Genomic DNA, 22,782 nt, shown 5'->3' on the forward strand with positions numbered 1-22,782 from the left:
CTCTAAGATTGAGACCCAAATTTCCAATCTGCACATACTGCAGTTGAAGCTCAGTAAGATATTTGGCCTGATAGAAAATTTGTCTCAGTAGCTTTAAGCAATGTAGTAACTGGCAACAATTCCTGTCAGGGAGAATTACACAAATACTATATTAAAAAAATCTGGGAACAATGAACATTATGCTGAAACCTGTCGTGTGAATAGCTATTATGAAGCAACTATGAATAAGTTCTGTAATAATGAGTATAGCATAGCAACAGCAATTATGAATATTTCTTATTGCAGTGTTATAGGAATCTTAAATACATCTTGTATGAGTGAGAATTACAAAGAAAGTGTAAATAAAATCTTCCACAATGAACAATCCTGCAATTGTGAAAACTTTATAACATCTACAAGCATGTCTTATAGCTGGCTTGTATGATATGTTGGTTGTTGTGAAGTTCTTTTACTGTATTTCAGAGTTTATGATTGAAATTTGGTGCCTTTCTGGGGCAGTACATAACTAAAACTGTGACAGTTGCCCGATTTTACATGGTAATGAGCCTACACCCGATTCCCATCATCAATAAAAACTACATGCTGGCTAGTTATTACTGTATTTCGTTGAATTGCTGAAGCTCATTTTCTGCATACACATTTCAGTAACTACCTGTCATGGACAAAAAGGAGTTTCTTTTCCCCTCTTGGGCCAAAACAACAAGGTGTTGCTTGATTTACTCCTTTCCTTTTTTTAGGGAAAAGGATGTTCCGAAAACCCTGGGGTTTGGAAACCAAATTTTTAAATAAACCCACAACAAAACCTTTAAAATGAAAGCAAAGGTACTGTTTACTGACAAAGCATTCCGAACAAACTCTGCTACCACATTCACACAGACAAGTACAGAGGCTTACGGACAGGACAGGAGAGTAGACAGGTTAGAAATGACAACGTTTGATAGACTCAAAGGTTTATAAATCAGTTCCAATAACATTTCTGTTCGAGAGCTGGACATAGTGGTTTTCTTTCTTACAGACCAAGTGTCAACTTCTTTGCAGCTAGAAATGTGAAAACTGAGATGGAGGGTGTGAGCAGTCTGCCTGAAGTCCTGCTGACCTTCTGGAGGTCAAATAACAACTGACTTAAAATGCCAAAATTATGTACATTAGCAATTCAGTAGGCTCAATTTCTGTCATGTAACAGTCAGATGCTGATGGCTCATCTCAATGCTAATTGGAGTGTAGCTTCACTTCCCCCATCAGCATTTCCAGTGCAAAATGAAGAGTAACTGTAAAAGCATAAGCACCCATTTTAACATAATAGGTTTTAATGTTTTCTCTTTGTCCGGAGCTGGCTGGAGGTAGGCAACGCATCTCCATTGCTATGTGTCAGCGTAAGATGGAATGTCGATACAATGCAGGGGTCCAGAAGCTTCTTGAAATATAATTATGTGAGCATCCATTGCTATTTTGTGAATTCAGCAAGGTTGTCCATTTTTAAAAGAAACAGAATTTAAACATGACAGAATAGAGGAGAATATGGTTTCCTTTGGCCACAATATACCACTAAAATAAAAAATAATTGCTGCTTCGCAGGAGAAATATAACCCACTTGCGAAACGTGAATACACAGGCTACTCAACGCTTACCTGACCAAATAGGACAAGATTGGTCTTCAGTGCTGCCAGTTCCCTACTGAAAGAATTGTGTCATGCGCAGTGTCCTGATAAAGGATTAGTACAGAGTTTCTTATTGTTGTCAAAGACATAACACATTGGCATCCAATGCAGCAGGATTTTTCAAGGTTGCTGCAAAGGACCAGATCAGCCAGTCTGCAATCCATTCCCACATCAATAATGCAATGTTTACTTGGTGAGATTTGTTATTTCCCAATCCCAAGTGGATGAGAAGCGGTAATTGAAGATGGCACGGAAGTTTCAGCAGATGGTTATTAAAGTGCTAAGGATTGTTTTCATATGACCATCAGGGCTTTTCACCAGAATCAATTTCATTTCAACAAAAGGAACTTTTCATTGCTGTGCAGTGCAGGTTGATACTGACCATAAGAATGTTCTCCTGCAGGTCAATACATAGCTTCCAGAAAAATGCATTATAAATTCTTTTGATGACTGCATTTCTGTTGCTTAAATGATCGTTGCAGTTGATGCAATGCATAGTAACAGAGCTGTTTAGTAAATTTAAGATAATCCATTACAAATCTTTCATCTGTCCCTCTCACCTCTGGCAAGAATTCAGCAGAAAGGTCAGAGATTCTGTGCTATTCAGGGTGTCAGCTAGACCTTCTCTGGTCCCTGAGGGAACGTATAAAACAGGAACAAAAAGCTAAAAAACTGTGGATGTTGTAAATCAGAAACAAAAGCAGAAATTGCTGGAAAAGCTCAGCAGGTCTGGCAGCACCTGTGAAGAGAAATAAGAGTTAACATTTCAGGTCCGATGACACTTCCTCAGAACTACGTATGAAGGAGAATGTTCTTAGCTTGACACAGAGGCTAGTTATCAATTATTACTCTTCATTCTTCGGATCTGGAAACCAGTGTTGATGTGCAAAATCGCTTATGAAAAGACAGCTATCCAAAACAAACAATAATTCTAAGTAATTTGCACTGTAATTGTAAACAGCTCCTACAGCACTGAAGATAGTATAATATAATGAATTTTTGTATCTCTCAAAAGTTGGACAGAAAACTCTTGAAGACATCATAGACTATGAGGACTGCAATGATAAGTTAGGAATGTATGAATGTATGTGCACAAAGTCGAGAATAAGGTTGGTGAGTTGCAATCACAAATAGACCTGCTAGAATATGATGCCATGACAATAATGAAATGAGATCTGTTGTTTACTATTCAAAGAAATGTTCCCGTGCTATCTTAGAAGCAAGATGGCGGCAGTGGAGTGGACAGGGCTCAGGCTGCTCATCCAGGGGCCCGTCAATCATTCTGCTTTTCCGCACTGCCTTTTCTTCTCTTTTTTTCGAAGACTTTGACATTTTTATTCAGATAAGAGAACTAACCATAGAACAGCTGAGAGCTGGTGTGGAGCAGGCTGAAGGCCTGGAGTGGTGCAGAGTGGGCTGGAGGCCTGGAGCAGTGTGGGGTGGGCTGTAAGCCTGCAGCAGTGTGGAGTGGGCTGTAGGCCTGGAGCAGTGTGGAGCGGGCTGGAGGCCTGGAGCAGTGTGGAGCGGGCTGGAGGCCTGGAGCAGTGTGGAGCGGGCTGGAGGCCTGGAGCAGTGTGGAGCGGGCTGGAGGCCTGGAGCAGTGTGGAGCGGGCTGGAGGCCTGGAGCAGTGTGGAGTGGGCTGGAGGCCTGGAGCAGTGTGGAGTGGGCTGGAGGCCTGGAGCAGTGTGGAGCGGGCTGGAGGCCTGGAGCAGTGTGGAGCGGGCTGGAGGCCTGGAGCAGTGTGGAGCGGGCTGGGGGCCTGGAGCAGTGTGGAGCAGGCTGGAGGCCTGGAGCAGTGTGGAGTGGGCTGGAGGCCTGGAGCAGTGTAGAATGGGCTTGAGGCCTGGAGCAGTGTGGAGTGGGCTGGGGGCCTGGAGCAGTGTGGAGCGGGCTGGAGGCCTGGAGCAGTGTGGAGCGGGCTGGAGGCCTGGAGCAGTGTGGAGTGGGCTGGAGGCCTGGAGCAGTGTGGAGTGTGCTGGAGGTCTGGAGCAGTGTGGAGTGGGCTGTAGGCCCGGAGAAGTGAGGAGCGGGCTGGAGGCTGGAGCAGTGTGGAGTGGGCTGGAGTCCTGGAGCAGTATGGAGTGGGCTGGAGCCCTGGAGCAGTGTGGAGTGGGCTGGAGCCCTGGAGCAGTGTGGAGTGGGCTGGAGGCCTGGAGTGATGTGGAGTGGGCTGGAGCCCTGGAGCAGTGTGGAGTGGGCTGGAGGCCTGGAGCAGTGTGAAGTGGGCTGGATGCCTGGAGCAGTGTGGAGTGGACTGGAGCAGTGTGAAGTGGGCTGGAGCCCTGGAACAGTGTGGAGTTGGCTGGAGGCCTGGAGAAGTGTGGAGTGGGCTGTAGGCCTGGAGCAGTGTAGAATGGGCTTGAGGCCTGGAGCAGTGTGGAGCGGGCTGGAGGCCTGGAGCAGTGTGGAGTGTGCTGGAGGCCTGGAGCAGTGTGCAGCAGGCTGGAGGTCTGGAGCAGTGTGGAGTGTGCTGGAGGTCTGGAGCAGTGTGGAGTGGGCTGTAGGCCTGGAGAAGTGTGGAGTGGGCTGTAGGCCCGGAGAAGTGAGGAGCGGGCTGGAGGCTGGAGCAGTGTGGAGTGGGCTGGGGGCCTGGAGCAGTGTGGAGTGGGCTGGAGGCCTGGAGCAGTGTGGAGTGGGCTGTAGGCCTGGAGGAGTGAGGAGTGGGCTGGAGGCCTGGAGGAGCGAGGAGCGGGCTGGAGGCCTGGAGCAGTGTGGAGTGAGCTGGAGGCCTGCAGCAGTGTGGAGTGGGCTATAGGCCTGGAGAAGTGACGAGTGGGCTGGAAGCCTGGAGCAGTGTGGAGCGGGCTGGAGTACTGCAGCAGTGTGGAGTGGGCTATAGGCCTGGAGAAGTGAGGAGTGGGCTGGAGGCCTGGAGCAGTTTGGAGTGGGCTAGAGGCCTGGAGCAGTGTGGAGTGGGCTGGAGGCCTGGAGCAGTTTGGAGTGGGCTGGAGGCCTGGAGCAGTTTGGAGTGGGCTGGAGGCCTGGAGCAGTTTGGAGTGGGCTGGAGGCCTGGAGCAGTTTGGAGTGGGCTGGAGGCCTGGAGAAGTGAGGAGTGGGCTGGAGGCCTGGAGCAGTGTGGAGTGGGCTGGAGGCCTGGAGCAGTTTGGAGTGGGCTGGAGGCCTGGAGCAGTTTGGAGTGGGCTGGAGGCCTGGAGCAGTTTGGAGTGGGCTGGAGGCCTGGAGCAGTTTGGAGTGGGCTGGAGGCCTGGAGCAGTTTGGAGTGGGCTGTAGGCCTGGAGCAGTGTGGAGTGGGCTGGAAGCCTGGAGCAGTGTGGAGTGGGCTGGAGGCCTGGAGCAGTGTGGAGTGAGCTGGAGGCCTGGAGAAGTGAGGAGTGGGCTGGAGGCCTGGAGCAGTTTGGAGTGGGCTGGAGGCCTGGAGCAGTTTGGAGTGGGCTGGAGGCCTGGAGCAGTGTGGAGTGAGCTGGAGGCCTGGAGCAGTGTGGAGTTGGCTGGAGGCCTGGAGCAGTGTGGAGTGAGCTGGAGGCCTGGAGCAGTGTGGAGTGGGCTGGAGGCCTGGAGCAGTGTGGAGCGGGCTGGTGGCCTGGAGAAGTGAGGAGTGGGCTGGAGGCCTGGAGCAGTTTGGAGTGGGCTGGAGGCCTGGAGAAGTGAGGAGTGGGCTGGAGGCCTGGAGCAGTGTGGAGTGGGCTGGAGGCCTGGAGCAGTGTGGAGTGGGCTGGAGGCCTGGAGCAGTGTGGAGTGGGCTGGAGGCCTGGAGCAGTTTGGAGTGGGCTGGAGGCCTGGAGCAGTTTGGAGTGGGCTGGAGGCCTGGAGCAGTTTGGAGTGGGCTGTAGGCCTGGAGCAGTGTGGAGTGGGCTGGAAGCCTGGAGCAGTGTGGAGTGGGCTGGAGGCCTGGAGCAGTGTGGAGTGAGCTGGAGGCCTGGAGCAGTGTGGAGTGGGCTGGAGGCCTGGAGCAGTGTGGAGTGGGCTGGAAGCCTGGAGCAGTGTGGAGTGGGTTGGAAGCCTGGAGCAGTGTGGAGTGAGCTGGAGGCCTGGAGCAGTGTGGAGTGGGCTGGAGGCCTGGAGCAGTGTGGAGTAAGCTGGAGGCCTGGAGCAGTGTGGAGCGGGCTGGAGGCCTGGAGAAGTGTGGAGTGGGCTGTAGGCCTGGAGAAGTGAGGAGTGGGCTGGAGGTCTGGAGCGGTGTGGAGTGGCCTGGAGGCCTGGAGCAGTGTGGAGTGGGCTATAGGCCTGGAGAAGTGAGGAGTGGGCTGGAGGCCTGGAGCAGTTTGGAGTGGGCTAGAGGCCTGGAGCAGTGTGGAGTGGGCTGGAGGCCTGGAGCAGTTTGGAGTGGGCTGGAGGCCTGGAGCAGTTTGGAGTGGGCTGGAGGCCTGGAGCAGTGTGGAGTGGGCTGGAGGCCTGGAGCAGTGTGGAGTGGGCTGGAGGCCTGGAGCAGTTTGGAGTGGGCTGGAGGCCTGGAGCAGTTTGGAGTGGGCTGGAGGCCTGGAGCAGTTTGGAGTGGGCTGGAGGCCTGGAGCAGTTTGGAGTGGGCTGGAGGCCTGGAGCAGTTTGGAGTGGGCTGTAGGCCTGGAGCAGTTTGGAGTGGGCTGTAGGCCTGGAGCAGTGTGGAGTGGGCTGGAAGCCTGGAGCAGTGTGGAGTGGGCTGGAGGCCTGGAGCAGTGTGGAGTGAGCTGGAGGCCTGGAGCAGTGTGGAGTGGGCTGGAGGCCTGGAGCAGTGTGGAGTGGGCTGGAAGCCTGGAGCAGTGTGGAGTGGGTTGGAAGCCTGGAGCAGTGTGGAGTGAGCTGGAGGCCTGGAGCAGTGTGGAGTGGGCTGGAGGCCTGGAGCAGTGTGGAGTAAGCTGGAGGCCTGGAGCAGTGTGGAGCGGGCTGGAGGCCTGGAGAAGTGTGGAGCGGGCTGTAGGCCTGGAGAAGTGAGGAGTGGGCTGGAGGTCTGGAGCGGTGTGGAGTGGGCTGGAGGCCTGGAGCAGTGTGGAGTGGGCTGTAGGCCCGGAGAAGTGAGGAGCGGGCTGGAGGCTGGAGCAGTGTGGAGTGGGCTGGGGGCCTGGAGCAGTGTGGAGTGGGCTGGAGGACTAGAGAAGTAGGGAGTGGGCTGGAGGCCTGGAGCAGTGTGGAGTGGGCTGTAGGCCTGGAGGAGTGAGGAGTGGGCTGGAGGCCTGGAGCAGTGTGGAGTGGGCTGGAAGCCTGGAGCAGTGTGGAGTGAGCTGGAGGCCTGGAGCAGTGTGGAGTTGGCTGGAGGCCTGGAGCAGTGTGGAGTGAGCTGGAGGCCTGGAGCAGTGTGGAGTGGGCTGGAGGCCTGGAGCAGTGTGGAGCGGGCTGGTGGCCTGGAGAAGTGAGGAGTGGGCTGGAGGCCTGGAGCAGTGTGGAGTGGGCTGGAGGCCTGGAGAAGTGAGGAGTGGGCTGGAGGCCTGGAGCAGTGCAGAGTGGCTGAGAGCCAGAGTGAAGTGAGCTGGGACATCATGTGGAGTGGGTAAAGGTTGTTGGACTGGGTTCTGGTGCAGCTGTTCTGCAGTTTGCAATATCACATGTGGAATCCCCTGTGCTTATCTACTGCCATTTAATGTTTATCTCTAATTTGTTTCTCTGACTGTAATATTTATCCTTTTGGCTCTGTCTTATTTGTAACATATACTATGAAGCACTATTAGGTACTGCAACTGTTATGGACCAGGCCAGACCCCGTCAAAACATTTCAAAACCTTGTTAAAGGAGCAGCATCATCACAGCAACTTATTTTCTTTTTCTTCCTCTTTTTGCAACTAAGAGTTGTTACAAGGTACTTTGTACCTAAAATGGTGCCATGAGAGCTGATATTGTAAGCTTTACACTGTACTCCTGTAGTTCTGAATTGAAGTGCACGTGACAATAGAGAATATGCTATTCTATTCTGAACAAAATGTCTGAAAATGCAGAGAAATGGGAAGAAGGATTTGGGGTGGCCATAGTGTATATGGACAACGTTGTATTTGTTAAAATAGTGTCCTTGAGGAAATAAGGACTCAATTCATTCTCAACTCTAACCAAATCAATTAGATTTGAGAAGTAAGAAAGGCAAGATCACATTACTCGAGTTTTCCTGCAGAACACCATACAGGACCGCTATAGGAATAAGATGATCAAAGTGGTCCATCTGTGGGAAGGTCATTATCATCCATCAAAAGGCTTAGTTTAGTAAGTGGAAAGATTAAGGAACAATTTATAGCAACATTTCTAAACTGGAAGAGGGCTGGTTTTTCAAAGGGTTAAGAGGGTCCAGAATAAAATGGAAACAGTGGCTGACAGGAAAAGCGGGAACAGAACAAACAATGGTCCTTACGGGGTAGGTGTGTCATAGGTAAAGTACATGCCGACAAAGGTGAAAAAGGCAGAGGAACCAAGCAAATGTTCCTTGGATGAGATTGGAAATAGTGATTGTGAAGGAACAAAAAGTGGAATGTATGAAGTGTGCGAGGTGAATTGTGCGAACCAGAACCCGGCCAAATTACTATAAATGAAGTGGAGAAAGTAAAGGGGAAAATAAGACTGGCAAAGAGAATAGAGTGGCAGTCAACATAAAAGGAAATATAAACATTTTCCACTAGTATTAAATAAAAACCAAGTATTACGAGGTGCCATCAAGTCCAATTTTAAACAAAAAACACATTTTAAACAATATATGCTTCAAGGGCAAGGCTAGAATGTTTAATGGGTACTTATTATCTGTGGAAGAAGAATCTAACAAAACACCAATAGGAACAGAGTTGTACTAAAGGTTGTTTTTTTTTCAGATTGGAAGTTGGTATTTGGTCCCCAAAAGGCACTGCTAGGACTTCTGCTGTCTAAGTCCGTATAAACGCGTTGAATATTTGAATGCAGAAGGCTATAGAGAGGATCATAATGGGTGCATATTTAACAAATGGCATTTAAAGTAAAGGTATATGATGTGAAGCCTTTTGGCGGAAGAGTGAGGGAGAGGCAAGAACATAAATTGAATGGTATTGTTTTTAAAAATGAGCAGGAACAGCGGATTTGAGAGTTCATGTGCATTGATTTTTGTAGATGCAAGGTGTTAAGAGAGTAATTGCTGAAGGAAATGGGGTATTTGGCTTCATTCATAAAGATATTAAGTAAAACGAATGCTAAACTCTTATAAAGCTCTGGTTAGGCCATAACTTGAGTATTGTACCCAAGTTGGATCATAACACCTTAACATGGGATGTGAAGGCTGTTGGAAGAGTGCAGAGGAGATTAACCAGAATGAGGGATTAGCTTTGAGCTGAGGTTAAAGAAGCTGAAGGTTGTTCCCCTTGGAGCAAAGGAGATTGAGTCAAAGTTAGAGGAAATGTTGAAACTGACAAAGGATAAGCAAAGAGAAACTGCCCGGAATTGTCTCGGACTTAAGCTTATGGACAAATGCAGAGATGCAGGAGGGATACTGAGGAAAGCCTTTTTTTGTGCAGTGAGTGGTAATGATCTGGACTCTGCCTATAAAAGTGATAGAAGCGGAGATGATCAGTGATAACAAAAGAAAATTGGATGAGCTCTTGGAGGGAAGTAAGCTTGCAGTTTTATGGAGATAGTGTACCTGAACATGACAGACCGGACTGATCTAAGAAGAGTTAATATGCATTTGATGTAACATTAATATGTTTGTAAGTGTTGAACCCAATTGCATTTGGAGATATTTGTAGCTATCATGGCCCTGGTGTGTCGCTATGCTCATTAATGGAAAGGCCTCTTCCCAAAGGATTCTGGGCTGCTAGAATTTGTTCTACTTTCCCAAATGTTCATGCTGCCATTTCTACTGACCATATTGATGCTGATTCACAGAATCACAGAATTGTTACAGTGCAGAGGGAGAAGATTCAACCCATAGCATCTGCACCAACTCTCAGAATGAATTTTATGACTTTGTAACATTCTCCTTTTTTTTATGTGTAACCCTGCACATCATTTCTCTTTATACATTGTCCTTTGGAATGTCTTGATTGAACTTAGCTCCACTCAGTTTTAGGCAATGCATTCCAGACCCTAACCACTTCATCATAATCACGGTCTCTTGTATTCTATTCCCATTTTAATAAAGTCTGGCTTACCTTATTTTTTATTAACTGCTCTCTCCATTTATCCTGCCACCACTAGCCACTGATGCACATCCACATCCATGTCCCTCTGCCCATGCACACCCTTTACAATACTGTTTTATACTGTCTCTCCACATTCTTTCAACTGAAATGTATCAACTCATACTCCTCCACATTGACTGGCATCTACCACTCATCTGCCCAAACACTACCTTGTCCATGTCCTTTACACAGTTCACAATGCTTCCAAGTTTTTTATCTTCCATAAACTTTGAAATTGTTGCCTGCACACCAAGATCGAGATCATTAATATGTATCAAGAAAAGTAAGTGACCCAATACTGACCCCATATGGAACTTCACCAGCTCATAAAGTATGCATTGACCACTATTTTCCATTTCCTACTATTCAGCCATTTTTTTTCTATTCAAGTCACCACTTTCTCTTCTCTTCTCTTCGATCTATGTTTGGCCACAAGCCCTTTTTGCAGCATTATATCAAACATCTTCTGGAAGTCCATGTACATCATATTGACAGCATTACCCTCGTCTACCTTCTGTTAACTCTTCAAAAATCTCCAGCAACTTATTTAGACATGATTTTCCCTTAAGAAAACCTTACTGAACCATATATATCCATAATTGGTAATATGTTCTCTCATTATACCTCTACAGTTCATCTTATGACTTCAGCCAGTTAACCATATCCTGTTTTCCAGTCAAAAGATTGCATTTTCACCAATCTTCTTCCAATCTTTTTGTAACTTCTGCAGAAGGTCTGTAGGGATCACAAATAAGCAAAATAAATGCTATTTACATCATGTCCTAGAGTTATAGAGATGTACATCACCGAAACAGACCCTTCAGTCCAACCCATTCATGCCGACCAGATATATCAACCCAATCGAGTCCCACCTGCCAGCACCCAGCCCATATCCCTCCAAATCCTTCCTATTCTTATACCCATCCAGATACCTTTTAAATATTGCAATTGTACCATCCTCCACCAATTCCTCTGGCAGCTCATTCCATTTACGTACCACCCTCTGCGTGAAAAAGTTACCCCTTAGGCATCATTTATATATTTCCCCTCTCACCCTAAACCTACGCCCTCTAGTTCTGGACTCCCCCATGTCTCTATGATTTCCACAAATCTTTGTCTGAGGTAACAATAAATGATCATTTAACCCTTGGCCTGCTCTATTTCTTCTCTGACATGTGCTTTTTCTTCCTCCTTCTTCCTTTTAGTTTATTTCTTCTTAATTGTTATCTTTCTATAGCATTCTCCTCACCTAGTGAACGACCACATATAAAATCTAACATTTATGTTTTGTCCTCAAATAGTGCCTGACCTACTGAGCGATTCCAACATTTTGCTTCAAACATCCAGTACCCTGCAGGTTAATTTTGTAATTTGTTTTTGCTACCATATGCCTGCAGTTTTCACCTATTATCTTTCCCTCCAGAAATGACACTGAAATCATATTTTTTTAAAAACAGGAATATATCACCTTATACAGTCAGAAACAAAGTATGTACATGTGTTTGCTGATCTGACACTTACTCAACCAGAGGATTTCCACAATTTGAATAAATTCCTATCCAGTTTATTACCCGAACAATGATGTGGTTTGGTACGTTCAGCATGTTGAATGATTGCAGACATAAATCTAGTCTCAACCTGAGATTCACCCAGTAGCCTGGAGGGTGACTGGAGGGTGATTGAAGCTTCCTAAACTCTAAAACCTGTCCAATGACAAGTTGCAGCCTGATTCCTTCTTATAATATAAGTTAATGCTTGATATTGTCATATTTATTCTTACATTTTCTCTATAAGAAATCCTGCAGTGTACATGGCAATATTGGATAGGATCCTGTCACAGTGCTGATTAGTAAAATCTAAGCGAGTTGAGATTACATCCTGGGATATTTCTATACAGCTGTTCCATGACTTACTGTTGATGTTACATTGTTTCCATTAAAATGGCAAATGAAGGAACTTTACACAGACGCATGTTGCCAGCCTAAACTAATAATGGTCAGCATTCTTAAAATGATAAATGCACACTCAATTCACATAAGTGCTTTTTAATAAAAGGTTAAAGTCCCTGACTAAATACATGCTCATCACCTTATGCATAACTGGTTCACTACCTTTTGCCAAGTCCAGCAAAGGCTTTCAGTAGGGGTAGGATGGTTATCAGAACCCTTTTGCTGAAGATCTACTGAAAACCACCCTTATAAGAATGAGTGACTTCATGTCATAAACCACAATAAAAAGTGAAAAACTGATCTTTTGTTTGGCAAGCAGACTTTAGATTTCCAGTCACATTTTGAAAATTGTTCAGACAGCCTACTCCAACATAAAAAAGCAGACAGACCATAGCATATTCAGAAACTGTCATTAAGCCACTGTGCCTGACATTCACCTACTGATAAATAAAATATAAACCCGACCGTCACCAAATCATATCAGTGTTGACTTATTATGACAGCATATTCAGAAATCTCTAACGCAGGAGCATGTCTACATTATATTCATTTTTGTACCAGACTCAGTAAATATCAAGTCAATATGTCCAATTAAAACAAAAGTCTGAAGGCTTATACAGTGCTGCCAATGTTATACCCTAAGAAGCAATAATACATAACCATATTAAAGGCTTTACATAGGTCTTGGCTCTAAGGGTTAAGCATGCACTGTATGACGGCTTTGAGAAGATATTTCTTGCAGGCATCTGCATGCTCCACTGCAACTACAGTAACACATTGGAAAAGTACATCAAAGAAATGGATATTTACCATTTGAAGAAATTGGTCAGCCGACCTGCTGTTTACATCGCAAGGTTAATCACAGGCAATGCATGTGAATGAACTCTGTCAGTCTGAGGACTGTCTACCTTCCTTTGAGCACCTGTGGCTTCAAGTGCAGAATATTCTTTTTAGCAAGTGGTGGTCATTGGCATTGGGGAGGGGGTGGGGGGAAGGGGAGGGGAGATGGAGTGCGTCAGAAGTAAACCTTACGCTGCTCTCTGTTATATCTCCCGAACCAGAGAAGACAAAGGATCCTGTTTCTGCTTAGTGAGCTAAGATGCTAATCAAGGTTGGTGGAAGAATGTTCCGGATATCACGATTCATCGACAAGTGTCTCGGAGCAGCTGCTGTCTTCACGCCCACATCCCTGATTAAATTGTGAAGGTTTTTTTTCTCTCTCTCTCTCTTACTCTCTCTTCTCCCCCCACACCCCCCCCCCCCCCCCCCCCCCCACCACGTTTCAAGCTCTCTCCCTTTCTCTCTCTTCAGCTCAGTGGTTTGATGAACAGGATACTTTCAAAGCCCACCCACACACATGCACACATACATAGGCACATGCTCCCTTGAATTAAACAGAAACATGAATGGAAAACTCAGAAGGGAAAAGAAAGCAAACAATGCCAGGAAGAGTGTGCAGCTTACACACAAACAGCTGCTAGGTGTATGAGAAACCTCTGATTGCACCGATACAGTTCCAGTGAATTCAAACATAAAGCCTCATGCGTGTTGCAGGAGAATTGTAACAAAACATGAATTGAAAAAAAATCGACTCATTCCTTACGTACACTTTTAAAAATCCACTCAGCAGCTGCCACTTTAAAAACTTTTATTCTTTAGATTTGTGTTGAAATCTATTGCCAATCTTGGGTGGCACGGTGGTTCAGCGGTGAGCACCGTTACCTCACAGTGTTAGGGACCTGGGTTCAATTCCTCCCTGGGTGATTGTCTGTGTGGAGTTTGCACATGCTCCTTTGCCTGCATGGGTTTCCTCTTAAGTGCTCTGGCTTCCTGCCATATTCCAAAGATGTGCAGGTTAGGTGGATTGGCCATGGTATATTGCCCATAGTGTGCAGGCTTGGTGGATTAGCCATGGAAATGCAGGGTTACAGGAATGGGTTGGGATGCTCTTTGGGTTGGTGTGAAGGTGATGGGCCAAACAGCCTGGTTCCGCAATGTAGGAATTCTATTTGAGCAGAGCCGTTGGAAAGAATCAAAATACAGCACAACATTGATAGAGTGATTAATTTGTTGAGGTGAGAGAAACTTTAGGATCAAGAGAATGTAAAACAGCACATATGAGAACAAAAAGATATTTTCTTCATGTTAATGTTCATTGAATTTTCTCCCAAATGTTTGTAACCATCTAATTATTTTTTCTATGTTTCATCAATGGTACTTTTTTCACCTATAAAACAGATTTGAATTGCTTACACTTATAAAACAGGGAATGGGGAGCAAGGGATGGAGAGAGTAGTAGACAGTGTCCATCATCAGAGTCAAAAAGTGTGGTGCTGGAAAAGCACAGCAGGTCAGGCAACATCCAAGGAGCAGGAGAATTGACGTTTTGGGAATAAGCCTTTCATCTTCGGTTCTCCTGTTCCTCGGCTGCTGCCTGACCTGCTGTGCTTTTCCAGCACCACACTCTTTGACTGTGATCTCCAATATCTGCAGTCCTCACCTTCTACTATTGTCCATCATCATTCTACATTCACTTGTGTTTAACATTGACTCCTCTGGAGGAGGTGACACGAAGACTGAGAAAGCAAGGTGGACAAACAGATTGAGGATAAAAGGTGTTCTGTCATCTCCCAAACGTTGGGCAGAGTGGATGAAGAATAGATATATGAGAGCTAAGCAACAAGTGAGGAGGATATAGGGATGGTAAGTCCAAATGGAAGGTGGAAAGAAGGGACAGTTGAGTAGGAAGAAGATATTGGAACAGTGAAGGAGAGGGAGTTGTAATGGGATTGAGGAGGAAAATGAAGAAAAATCCACATGACTGGTGAGGAGATGAGGAGGGAGATGCTGGACAATTTTTAATCTAGTCCCACCGGCCTTCGCTTGGCCCATATCCCTCCAAACCTTTCCTATTCACATACTTATCCAAGATTCTTTTAAACATTGTAATTGTACCTGCATCCATCACTCCCTCTGGAAGTTCGTTCCACACACTAATCACTCTCTGTGTAAAAAAGTTGTCCCTCATGACCTTTTAAAATCTTTTTCCTCTCACCTTAAAAATATGCCCACTTTGCTCAGTTTTGAACTTCACTATTCAACTTCTCCATACCCCTCATGATTTTATAAGCAGCTGTAAGGACACCCCTCAACCTCCTACGCTCCAGTGAAAAAAGTCCTAACCTATCCAGCCTCTACTTATAACTCAAACTCTCCTTGCCAATTTAATAATAAGAGGGTGAGCAGAGCTGAACACAGTACTCCGAAGAGGCCTCCCAACATTCTGTAAACCTCAACATGATATCCCAACTCCTATGCTCAAAGGTTGGAGTAATGAGGGCAAGTATGCTAAATGCCTTTTTTAACAACCCTACCTACCTGTGATGCAAATTTCAAAGATTATGCACCTGAGCCCCTAGGTCCCTCTGATCTACAACATTAACCAGGGCCCAATCATTAATTGAGTAAATCCTATCCTTGTTTGTTTTATCAAAATGCGAAACGTCACATATAGCCAAATTAAACTTGATCTGCCACTCCTCAGCCCATTAACCCAATTGATCAAGATCTCTTTGTAATCTTAGATAACCTTCTTCACTGTCCACTACACCACCAATTTTGGAGTCATCTACAAACATACTAACCATGCCTCCTATATCCTCATCCAAATCATTTCTATAAATAACAACCAGATGCAATGCAGAGAATTGTAACAGAGATACAGTTCTCTACTGATATATCTCTCCCCGGCCTTTGAAAGGGAAATGCTTGAAGAAGCAGGGGAGGGGTATATGTACATAATTGCTCACAGTTTATTGATTTAATCAGGGCAGGAAATGTCAGTCAAGCAGCACCCTCATCTCCAGCCTGATGTGCATGGTTGAAATTTGCCATTCTTTTTCTAGAATCCCTAGGGTGGAGGCAGACTATTCAACCCAACGAGGTTACACCACAAAGAGCATCTCACACAGACCACCCTACCCCTGTAACCCACATTTTCCACAACTAATCCACCTAACCTGCACATCCCAGGATACTATGAGCAATTTAGCATGAACAATCTGCCTAACCTGCACATCTTTGGACTGTGGGAGGAAACCAGAGCACTTAGAAGGTGCTCATACAGACACGGGGAGAACATACAAACTCGACATAGGCAGTCGCCCAAGGCTGAAACCGAACCTGGGTCCCTGGTGCTGTGAGGCAGCAGTGCTAACACTGAGCCACCCTGCCCTGGTGAGTGCAAGACAAAAAGCTTCAGCAACGTGTCTGTCAGTAACATTCAAGCTCTGGATTGCTAAGCAATAATTTCAATATATTATTACACCGATACACAGGAGAACAGAGGAAAGAACACCAGGGAGAGGCAGAGAAAATGAGGTGAGAGCCTACAGCAATCTGATAATTAGTAGCTGCACATGAGAAGATCAAAACAGAAGGCAGGGTGTCATCTTGGTTGTCCACTAGGGATAGGAAGATCGGTAAATTCTCAACTGTAGTTAAATAACATACAGCAACATTGCATACAATATTCAGTGATTCTGACTTGATGTCAGCAGCAAGTCACATGTGATCACGCACATAAAAATCAGTTAAAACTTTACCTTGACAGTTCTATTCAAGTCTCCCACAGGATATTCAAGCATTTCATAGGAGGTGGTGCAGGAAAGCAATGACTCATCAGAGGATCTCACTTCCTCTGAAAATGCACCATCACAGGACTCATGTTGACCACACAGCTCCAATATTCATACATAGGTGGGACTAATAAGCAAGATATTTGGATTGTCAACTAGGAATCTTAAGTATGCAAGAGTAGAAATTGGAGACAGGGACAGTAGTGACAGTGTCTTTCTAACAAACTGCAGGGCACTTGAAGCTCAGCTTAATTGGACATGAATACTCGATCTAAAGGGTTGTCAATGAAGGGTTGTCTGGAGCTACAGGAAAAAAGTATGGCAGTGGATTCATAGGCTTTGCAGGGACACAGTGCACACTAGGGAAAGAGAGAATGGAGAAATGATGGCTGTGAAACCATTGTTGACTGGGTGAAAACCCAACTGGTTCACTAATGTCCTTAAGGGAAGGAAATTGCCATCCTTACCTGGTCTAGCCAACATGTAACTTCAGACCCATAACATCTTAGCTGAGCAATTAGGGATGGATAATAAATACTGGTATAGCCAGTGACATCATATCCTGTAAATAAATATTATTGAAAAAAGACCCAAGTGCTAGATTTTCCCACAAGAGGAAATGTCCTTTTGACATCCACCTGGACAAGTCCCCTCAGGACTTGTTTTGTGTTTAATTAAACCTCCCCTGACTCTTCTAAACTCCTGGTGATATAGTCCTAGCCTCTCTAGCCTATCCTCATAAGGCAATCTGCTCATTTCAGGAATTAGTTGAGGAAACCTTCACTGAACTGCTTCCAATATATTAACATTTTCTTCTGTAAGTATGGGGACCAGTATTGTACACACCTCTCCAGATATGGGCCTTAATAATGCTCTGAAGCATAATGTATAACTAAAGCATAACCTCCCTATTCTTGCATTCAATTCCCCTCACAATAAACCATAACATTCTAGTAGCTTAGCTGATTACTTGTTGAACCAACATACTAACCTTCTACGATTCATGCACCAGGACAACCAGATCCCACTGTATCTCAGAACTCTACATTCTCTCACAATTTGGATAATATACTTCTTTTTCATTCCTTCTTCCCAAATGGACAATTTCTCACTTTTCCATATTGTACTCCATTTTTCAATCTTTTCCCACTCACTTATATAGATATATCCCTTTATAGGGTCCTTATGCCCTCTTCACAATTTAATTTCTTACCTATCTTTGTGTCATCGTCCAAATCATTTAAGTAAATTGTAAAGTCTTGAGGCCCAAGCACTGACCCCTGTGGCACATCTGTAATGTACAAGAGCAGAATTAGACCACTCGGTCCATCATGTCTATTGCACTATTTGATTATGTCTGATATGTTTCTCAATCCCGTTCTCCCGCCTTTTCCTTGTAACCCTTGATGACCTTATTAATCAAGTGCCTATCTATCTCTGTCTTAAATACACTCAATAATTTGGACTTCCACAGTTCTCTGTGGCATTGAGTTTCACAGATTTACCACCCTCTGGCTGAAGAAATTTCTTCTCACCTCAGTTCGAAAGGATTGTCCCTTCATTCTGAGGTTGGGCCGGCTGGTCCTAGTCTCTCCTACGAGTGAAAACAGCTTCTTTCATCCACTCTATCCAGGCCTCTCAGTATTCTGTAAGTTTCAATAACAGACCCCCTCATCCTTCAAAACTTCATTGAGTACAAATACAGAATCATCAAATGCTCCTCATATGACAAGCCCTTCATTCCCAGGATTATTCTTGCAAATCTCCTCTGGAGCCCCCTCCAAGATGAACAGTTTACAGTCCAAGCTGTTTACAGTATTCCAAATGCCTTATACAGACTCAGCAGTACAGAGAGTCATAGAGTCATAGAGATTTACAGCAGAAACAGACCCTTTAGTCCAATTTGTCCATGCTGACCAGATATCCTAACATAATCTAATCCCATTTGCCAGCACTTGGCCCATTTCTCACTAGACCTTTCCTATTCATATACCCATCCAGATGCCTTTTAAATGTTGTAATTGTACCAGCCTTCATCACTTCATCTGGCAGCTCATCCCATACATGCACCAACCTCTGCATGAAGAAGTTGCCCCTGGGCCCCTTTCAAATTTTTCCCCTCTCACCCTAAACCTGTGCCCTCTAGTTCTGGACTTCCCCACTTCAGGAAAAGACTTTGTCTATTTATCCTATCCATGCCCCTCATGATTTTATAGACCTCTATAAGGTCACCCCTCAGCCTCCTCTGCTCCAGGAAGAACAGCCCCAGTCTATTCACCCTCTCCCTATTGCTCATATCCTCCAACCCTGGTAACATCCTTATAAATATTTTCTGAACCCTTTCAAGTTTCACAACATCCTTCTGATAGTAGGGAGACCAGAATTGCACACAATAATCCAAAAGTCCAATGTCCTGTACAGCCACAACATGACCTTCTAGCTGCTATACTCAATGTTCTGACCAATAAAGGAAAGCATACCAAATGCTTTCTTCACTAACCTATCTACCTGTGACTCCATTTTCTAGGAATTCTGAACCTGCATTCCAAGGTTTTTTTGTTCAGCAACACTCCCCAGCACCTTCCCATCGTGTTTATAAGTCCTGCTCTGATTTGCCTCTCCAAAATGCAGCACCTCACATTTATCTAATCTCTGCTCTTTTATTCTAACCTTCTTGAAATGAATACTAATATCAGATTTACCTTCCTAACTGCTAATTGAACCTGGACCTTAATCTTAAGAGAATCCTGAACTAGGACTCCTAAGTCCCTGTGTCCTTCAGACTTGCAAAGCCTTTCCCCATTTAGAAAAAAATCTACTCCTCTATTCTTTCTTTCAAAGTGCATAACCTCACACTTTCCCACATTATGTTCCATCTGCCACTTCTTTGCCTAGTCTCCTAGCCCGTCCAAGTCTTTCTTCAGCCTCCTTGCTTCCTCAACATGGCCTGACCCTCCACCTATCTGTGTGTCATTCGCAAACGTAGCAACAATGCACTCAGTTCCTTCATCCAGATCATTAATGTGTTACATGAATAGTTGTGGTCCAAACAGTGACCCCTCCAGAATTCCACTAGTCACTGGCTGCAATCCTGAAAATGACTCCGATATTCCCACTCTCTGCCTTCTGCCAGTCAGTCGATCCTCTATCCATGCCAGTACCTTGCCTCTAACATCATGGTTCTTACCTTAGTTAGCACTATCTTGTACAGTATCTTGTCAAAGCAGGTCAGGCAACATCCAAGGAGCAGGAGAATTGACCTTTCAGACTTTAGCCCTTCATCAGGAAAAGTTCCGCCTCATTCCTGATGAAGGGCTTATGCCGAGAACGTTGATTCTTCTGCTCCTCGGATGTTGCCTGACCTGCTGTGCTTTTCCAGTGTCACACTCTTGACCCTGATACTCCAGCATCTGCAGTCCTCACTTTCACGCAGTACCTTGTCAAAGGTGACCTGGCCTTCACCACCTATACTATGAGCTTCTATTTTCCACAATAACCTTTGACGTAATACCTCTGTAAATGCTTTCTGGAAGTCGAAGTACAATAAATCCACTGGTTCCACTTTGGCTACAGCACATCTTCAAAGAACTCCAATGGAGTAGTTAAGCATGATTCCCTTTGAAAAACCATGTTGGCTCTGCCTGATTGCCTTGAACTTATCCAAATGCCCTGATGTAGTATCTTTAATAACAGCTTTGGACAACTTCCCTCTGCCAGATGTGTTATCATTACATATTTGCAGTATTTATAAGTGCGCAAGGCATTGTACGTAAGGTTGGCAAGCTGCATGTTTGAATAATCAGACAGCAAAGCAGAGATCTGAGTCACAAAAAGGCTGGACTGGGTTCTAAATATTTCTGGATACAAGGTGTTGTGGAAATATATGGAAGAGAAGGAAGGAGGAGTGATGACATTATTGATAATGGAGAATATTGCAGTGCCAGAAAGAGAATATTCTTGAAGGGTCATGGACAGAATCAGGCTAAGGACACAGTTTAAAAGGTGTACCGATTGTAATGTCTGACTTGCTACGGAGTTAAAAAAAGTAAGTGCATGTCTGTGGAGAGTAAGTGTTTAACTATATTAACTGTCGTAAGAACCTGCTGCTTGTGCTGAAACAGCCAGAGGACAAGGGAGTCTCAAAAGCCCTGCCCTAAACCAGTTGTTAAGAGGGTTAGCTCCCCCCATCTACTCCTCCCTCCTCCACATCCCCCCCCCACCACCCCCCCCTCCCCCCCCCCCCCCCCCCCCCCACCACACCCACAATCATGCGAAGGTTGGGATTTGAAGTGGGAATTGAGGCATCAAGGGCACAACAAGTTGTGAAGCACAAGTGGCAAAGTCGGGTAACATTGGACTCTGTCGGGGTGAACAACGCAGAGCCCAGTTGGAGTTTAAGTTAAAAGTTGGGTGCTGTTTGTACTCGTAATGTCCAAAGTTGTAAGGAGGAGGAGTTGATCACTCTGACCAACAGCCAAACCTCAGTAGAGCGCATGTTACCAAGGTGGGGAGCATGGACACTGTGAGTAACCGTGATACCCTGTCAGTTCATAGTAGAATGACAGAGCTTGAATAGTGGCGGCGGCCGGGAGGGTAAAGAGCCCCACCGGTAGACAGCACACCAGGCGAGAAGTAGGTTTCTGGGGCTATCGGGAGGTGTTGGAACAGTAGAGGTGGCCGGGAGTGTGGAGGAGTCCCGGTAGGGAGCACACCCTATTGAGCCAGCATTCCTAACGGACCGGTAGGTACCGACTAGTAATGGTGGGCAGGAGGGTACAGAAGTCCCACTAGTAGAGAGCACACCTTGATAGAAGGCTGCTACAGGCATACGGATGGTGCTGGGACAGTATTATTGGCCAAGGTGTAGAGAAGTCCCCAGTGGTTAGGAACGCTTTACTGTTGGTGGTACCCGGGAGTACACAATCTGCCAAATGGCAGATCAAAAGTTTAAGGGAGATATTGCAGGTTCCCTTATTGAGAAATACAAGGCAGACAGACAAGGTTGACAAGAGCAAATGAAGAAAAGTGGTTGGGATCCATCCCAGACATTAGCATAGCAGAGAGCGTGGGTAGGTAAACAGAAACAGAATAAAACTAAAAAGATAGGGGTAATGTTAGTACCAATTCACAGGCCTCATTGAACAAGTGAGTGCCTCCACGAGTAGGTGGAGAAAGGACCGGGAACAAGTTAAAGAGCTGGAGGACAGAATACAAGAGTTAGAGCAGGGAACGATGTAAAATATTGCAGCCATTGAAGCAGAATAGGACACATAGAAGCAGTGTGCGTGGGGCACCCCAAACACCATCCAGAACACTGTGGAACCAAGGGAGTCCCGAGGTCAGCAGACCTGACAACCATTCGTGAAGGTAAGACAGAGGGGAGAATTATGCAGTAATAGGAGGAAGGAAATGTGAAATGCTATTAGACACGGAGCAGCTGCTGTCCGTCACAAACCTACCCTTACCCCACACAAATAAAACAATTCACTTCACTGGGGTAGGAGGGAATAAAACACCAGCTTACCTTAGCAAAACTACCCTCGTAGAAATAAACTATATATCCCATGAAATTCTCCATATGCCAAAATAATGAGGGCACCATAATGGGCAATGATCTCATGAGAGAATGTAATGTTCTAATCGATTGTGCAAAAGGGAAATTGATTTGGCCCAGGCAGGATGATCGGAAGACTGAGATTGGGAAAATTACAAGTCACCTTGAAACTATTAAAGTGGCTACAGTCACCAGTAGGGACTGGAACCTCAAAAAGTGGAGGTGGAGGGGGGGGGGGGATTCGGAGCCATCTGCGCCTCCATCCCCAGAGCATGGGCAGAAACAAAGTTAGATACAGGTCTAGTTAACATAGACCCGATAAGGGTTCCTGAACCTGCAGTGAGCAGGTGTGCTTGAATGTGACCACAGACAATTCATATATGATCAGTGCAATGGCAACATGTCAGCGTTGCCACATTGTCATACCCGTTCAACACTTACCAGCTATGGGGGGGGCACCCGGAGGATCAGGGACGACGTGGATTGACAGACAGACAGAAGGACAGAACAATGTATGTTACCAAGCGGCAAAGGGATTTGTTTTTCTATTTAAGGGAACTTATTCAACCCCAAACCTCCCAAACATGTTCACAATAGGGACAATTGCGCCCTTTACTGTACCATGCCCTGAGACTGGTGATTTTCCCCAGAACAGCTTCATATCTTCAGCACCCTCCATGGCAGATGTGTTTTTGACCTACTTTCACCAGTTGGTTCCAGGAAAGATGGGAAACCTGTGCACCTATAGTTAAATTTCATAAGTCGTGTGACCATTACTCTAAATGATCAACATATTGACATTAGCAGCTTATCTTTCACAAGAGGACTGCTCACACTGAGTCCAATGTGCCCCAGTTAAATATGGAAAATGGACAGTTGGTGTTGGCTTCCTGACAAATCTCGACTTTTCAGGTTTTTAATCCCTG

The 22,782-nt window shown here is 45.7% G+C and overlaps 1 protein-coding gene across 9 annotated transcripts in view; it reads right to left on the reverse strand.

Moving 5' to 3' along the window:
• ptpn5 (protein tyrosine phosphatase non-receptor type 5) overlaps positions 1-22,782 on the reverse strand; it is a 245,750-nt gene that overhangs the window by 117,809 nt on the left and 105,159 nt on the right. For 2 of the 9 annotated variants that reach the window (XM_072592034.1, XM_072592035.1), the window contains exon 1: positions 12,476-12,675. The exons of 5 other annotated variants lie outside the window; for them this stretch is intronic. The gene's annotated coding sequence lies outside the window, so the exon portion shown is untranslated. Of the gene's footprint in view, positions 1-10,340; positions 10,452-12,475; positions 12,677-12,697; positions 12,846-22,782 lie in introns of those variants that run through there. 2 more of the 9 variants (XM_072592039.1, XM_072592043.1) reach the window with 2 other exon arrangements.

This window comes from Chiloscyllium punctatum, chromosome 22, assembly GCF_047496795.1.
Source record: "Chiloscyllium punctatum isolate Juve2018m chromosome 22, sChiPun1.3, whole genome shotgun sequence".
Taxonomy (NCBI): Eukaryota; Metazoa; Chordata; class Chondrichthyes; order Orectolobiformes; family Hemiscylliidae; genus Chiloscyllium; species Chiloscyllium punctatum.